Genomic DNA, 5,000 nt, shown 5'->3' on the forward strand with positions numbered 1-5,000 from the left:
CCCGCCCCCCTGGTGAGCCACAGGAGCTAGAGTACTGCCGGAGGTGGCGGAGGGGTTAGGGGAGGTGGTGTGGATGTGGGAAGGACGTGGTGGAGGCCCCAAGAGTAAGAGAACGTCAAGCCTCGGGTCGCATTGCTCCAAGTCGGCAAAGCTGGGTCACAAGTCTCCGCCCGCCCGCACACCAGCACGCCCGCGACAAGTCGGTCAGTGATCGTAAATCGCTTCCGGAGAGTACTATTCAGAAAACGTTCGCATCTTGGTCCGGTTTCTTGTCTCCGAAGGAGCAAAAAAAGTTTGCGGGAAGACGTCACGAGCAAGTGGGTTTTAAAGGTGAAGAAAACAAAACAGCGATAAAAAAATAGAGGAAGGGAGGCCAATCGCAGATTTTTAAGAAAATAAAATATAAAGAGCGAGAGAGCGAGTGTAAGAGAAAGTCAGCAAAAGAGAGGCACCGATATACCTACAAAGAAGTACTAAAGCGGGCGAGAGAAAGAGAGCGAGAGAGAGAGAGAGAGAGAGAGAGAGAGAGAGAGAGAGAGAGAGAGAGAGAGAGAGAGAGAGAGAGAGAGAGAGAGAGAGAGAGAGAGAGAGAGGGAGAGAGAGGGGCATACACAACAGGGGTGAGAGAGGGTGAAAAGGGGGCCAGAAGAGACTGTGTCACTCAAGAAAACCAATAGAAGAAGAAGAATAAGAAGAAGAGGAAAAGGACGAAGTCCGGAACCGGAAGGCAGCTCCAGACAAGATCTCTGGTGCTTTTGGTTCCGGTAAGAGTTGGTACCCCGGACCAACGAGCAGAAGAATAAGCTCAGCAGGAGCTCAGTAGGAGGAAGCAGATTCTGCTGACCTGCAAGGCGGCGTGGTCGTCGTCGTCTTCTTGTCGTTGTCCAGCAAGCAGGGCCAACGCTCTCCAACCAGGTAAGCTGACCCGACCTGATGGTGACCTAACCTGACATATCCCATGACCTAACACCTGTCATGACCTGATGTTGACCTAATCTGACATGTACCTCGACCTGACACCTGTCATGACCTGATGTTGACCTAATCTGACATGTACCTCGACCTGACACCTGTCATGACCTGATGTTGACCTAATCTGACATGTACCTCGACCTGACACCTGTCATGACCTGATGTTGACCTAATCTGACATGTACCTCGACCTGACACCTGTCATGACCTGATGTTGACCTAATCTGACATGTACCTCGACCTGACACCTGTCATGACCTGATGTTGACCTAATCTGACATATGCCTTGACATGACACCTGTCATGACTTGATCCCGACCTGACCTCACCTGACCCATATTCCTGGAGGAACATCCTTCCTCATCTGTTATAGTCGTTGGAAGATTCCCCCTTGGCGTCTGCAGAGGTTCTCCTCAGAGGAATGAAATCACTTGCCGCCGAAGGGGAATGAAAAGAATGAAGGATGCAGGTGCGAGAGGGCGGATGGAAAGAGATTTAATTCAGTGACTGTCCGATGTTGGGGGTGGGGAAAGGTTTCTTCTGCTGAATAAAATCTTCTTACAAGAGGTATGGTAGTCAAATGAGACGCCCAAAGGTCAGCCCTGGTGGTTGCTGCACGCAAGAAGCAACTTTTACTTCAGAGTGAGAGGAACATATATATATATATATTTTTTACTTTAACTTGGGAATTTTGAGTGACAAATAAGTTTCCAAGTTTAGTTCTATTTTCCCTCCCTTTCGCAAATGCACATTCGTATGATTTAAAAAATTAAAAGAAAGGTCATAAGGTCAAACAAACATGTGCACATTCGTACCTACCCACGCCCACGCGCACGCACACCCATCCACCCATATATGCACCCCCACGCCCACACACCCACACCCACACGTTTATCTGTACACCCACGCTTACACGCAGGCACCCACACACACATGCACGCACGCACGTATGCACCAAACCACACTCGCATTTACACGAACGCACGCACACAACCACACACATACATACACACGCACGCATGTAATTACATACACACATACACACACACTCATGCATCCACACACATACATGAATACGCGCTAAAATACAAACTGCTCATATCTGTTCTTCCTTCTCTCCGCTTCCGTCCTTTTGTCATGCCCTCCGTCCCCCACATTCTCCTTCACATCTCACACCGCCTCCACCAACAGTCCACTCTACCCCATCACCGCTCCACCACCTCCACCATCTTACCTACCCTTACCACCTCCGCTACCACCTCCACCGGCCCCACCACTACCTCCACCACCACCGCCGTCGCTTCCAGCAACCTTCGCCAATTTCAAATCTTGGGTTAAACGAAACGGGTGGCCCGCAGTGAGCCAGTGTAGAGAAGCCGACTTCCTAAGCTTCGTGAGCACATCAGATTAATCCGCTTGAAGTGCATTCAAGGTTGGCTACATCAAATATTCATTCCCTTGTAGTAATTCTGACCGTCTCGTAATGTGATTGGGGTATGTAACGAGCAGCGCTGGATCCGACGATGGCGGGACAACCCGTCGATAAGACAGGCAAACGTGGAGCCCAATTCACTATCACGTATCGTATCAGATTCTTCTCTCCATAGATGTATTCAAATGGGTCAAGAGATTTAACAAGGATGATGCAAATAAGGTCATCATATTAAGACAAAAGGACAGGACTCGTAGCAATTAATTTACATTGGACGAATTTAGGTTTAAGGAAACTGACGAGAACTGGTTTAACAAGACAGTGGTTAACGAATGGAATAAGTTTAGTGACCATGTAGTGAACGCTGAAACGATTGTCTTAAGAGAAAGACAGACAATTCTATGGATGGGGATGACAGGTGGTAAGAGACATGGAACTGCCTAGTGTAGGTTTCTTCCATTTTTATGTTCTAATATACTGTCTTCGATCTGGACTTCGAAACTGCTGCTGGGTGGTTTATCGAACTGCAACAGAAAGAAGATTAGGAGAGGAGGAGGTAGAAATTGATTTTGACAATAATGTTCTTCCTTGAGGAGATGTAACTTGAGGATACTAAGAGTAGACTAGGGTAGTGAAGGTTAGGATCCTACGCCAGGAGGCGTTGAGTAGCTTCGGCCAAAGACGTCATTTTTGCCACATGCACTTTGTGAACTATTGGGTTAGGTAATATTTAGTCAATGCTGGGAGTCGAAGAGAACCTAGACGCATGGTGTCATAGTTAAAAGGTTATTTACACAGTTAAACGGTTTGTCAAACCCGGTTTGTCAAACAAGTGTTTGAAGTGATGTATGACCGTGTGAATGGGGTATTTGGTTGTCATACACGTTTGTCAAACGTGTTTGACAACCAAATACTCCATTCACACTGTCAAACATCACTTCAAACACTTGTTTGACAAATCGGGTTTGACAAACCGTTTGACTGTGTAAATGGCCCTTAACAGCCAAAAAGATGCACAAGAACAAACATGGCCGGTTTTAGCCCGTCAGTCACGAGGCAAGGCCTCCACGGAACGTCTTTTCCTACCCATAAGGCCTTCCCACCGCGGCCACAACACCTAACCGCCCGAGTTCGCAATTCGTCGATCTAAAGACGTCCTTGAAGGAGCTTCCTCTGGGTAACACCAGCCGGAACCTCAGGAAGGTGGAGACGACGCTGGTTCCTGCTCACAGAGCAGAGGGAAGGAGGAACACCCTGGCGAGGGCGAAGTTCTCCAGTGACTCGAAGTCGATGAGCTCGAAGGTGGAGACGACGCTGGTTCCTCCTCACAGATCAGAGGGAAGGAGGAACACCCTGGCGAGGGCGAAGTCCTCCAGTGACTCGAAGTCGATGAGCTCCAGAGGCTTCCAGTGACGAAGCCAGAGAACGACTCGAGACCCATTGGTTTGACCAGAAACGGGCGATTTTATTCGGGTGTGGACCGGAATCCAGGCTGAAGTCCTGGATTGAAAAATGTGATTGTCCTTAGTCAACAACTTCTAAGGGGTTGTGGTCGTTTCTGGACATGGATAGAGAGAGAGAGAGAGAGAGATAGATAGAGAGAGAGAGAGAGAGAGAGAGAGAGAGAGAGAGAGAGAGGAGAGAGAGGAGAGAGAGAGAGAGAGAGAAAGAGAGAGAGAGAGAGAGAGAGAGAGAGAGAGAGAGAGAGAGAGAGAGAGAGAGAGAGAGAGAGAGAGAGAGAGAGAGAGAGAGAGAGAGAGAGAGAGAGAGAGAGAGAGAGAGAGAGAGAGAGAGAAAGAGAGAGGGAGAGAGAGAGAGAGAGAGAGAGAGAGAGAGAGAGAGAGAGAGAGAGAGAGAGAGAGAGAGAGAGAGAGAGAGAGAGAGAGAGAGAGAGAGAGAGAGAGAGAGAGAGAGAGAGAGAGAGAGAGAGAGAGAGAGAGAGAGAGAGAGAGAGAGAGAGAGAGAGAGAGAGAGCCTAGAATCGCTGGAGCAGTTTTGACCTTGAAAATCAACACCCTTCTTGCTGCCCTTCCTCTCCCTCTCTTCCTTCCTACCTGCTCCCCTCTCCCTCCCAAACTCACTCACTGTCTGCCAATTAAATGGTACTCTGCTTAACTTCCCCCTCAGCCCTCATAGATATTGTAGCCACTAGCACCAGCTGTCTCCAGCTGCCAGGACGGCGGTAAATTACTTTCGTTTTTCTCCTTAGCGATAAGCTCCTCAATATGAAGCCACATGCAACTAGAAAATAATATTAGTCTTATATACTTATATTCTCATGCAACATGACTCTTAAGTTTCACGAACAATTAGCTGGGTTATTTGCTGATTTAGAGAAAAGGTATTTTCCAGTAACTAAATAGTATCCATAACGTAATCATAAATGACATTTTTTTTGTTTTTCATTTCAGCTGTTCTATTTTAGACTGACCAATTCATGATATTCATTGGGGCTCCCTTGGGTGAATTAGTAATAAGTAGATCAAAACCATTGTTTCCAGACACATAGACACATAAAAGACTTCCTGGAAGAGGCTTTACGCCTGTGACTCCAGGTCCACATTTACACTTTGTGGTAGCTTGTGGTGGATCTTTG

At 47.6% G+C, this 5,000-nt stretch overlaps 1 protein-coding gene across 2 annotated transcripts in view; it reads left to right on the top strand.

Moving 5' to 3' along the window:
- The first annotated feature begins 13 nt into the window (after positions 1-13).
- The window catches only part of Gpa2 (Glycoprotein hormone alpha 2), a 324,844-nt gene continuing 319,857 nt past the window's right edge, over positions 14-5,000 (top strand). Inside the window, exon 1 of one of the 2 annotated variants that reach the window (XM_076175081.1) lies at positions 14-915. The gene's annotated coding sequence lies outside the window, so the exon portion shown is untranslated. Of the gene's footprint in view, positions 916-2,300; positions 2,405-5,000 lie in introns of those variants that run through there. The other variant, XM_076175082.1, reaches the window with a different exon arrangement.

This window comes from Oratosquilla oratoria, chromosome 37 (genome assembly GCF_046742065.1).
Source record: "Oratosquilla oratoria isolate Oo_2021 chromosome 37, ASM4674206v1, whole genome shotgun sequence".
NCBI classification, from domain to species: Eukaryota; Metazoa; Arthropoda; class Malacostraca; order Stomatopoda; family Squillidae; genus Oratosquilla; species Oratosquilla oratoria.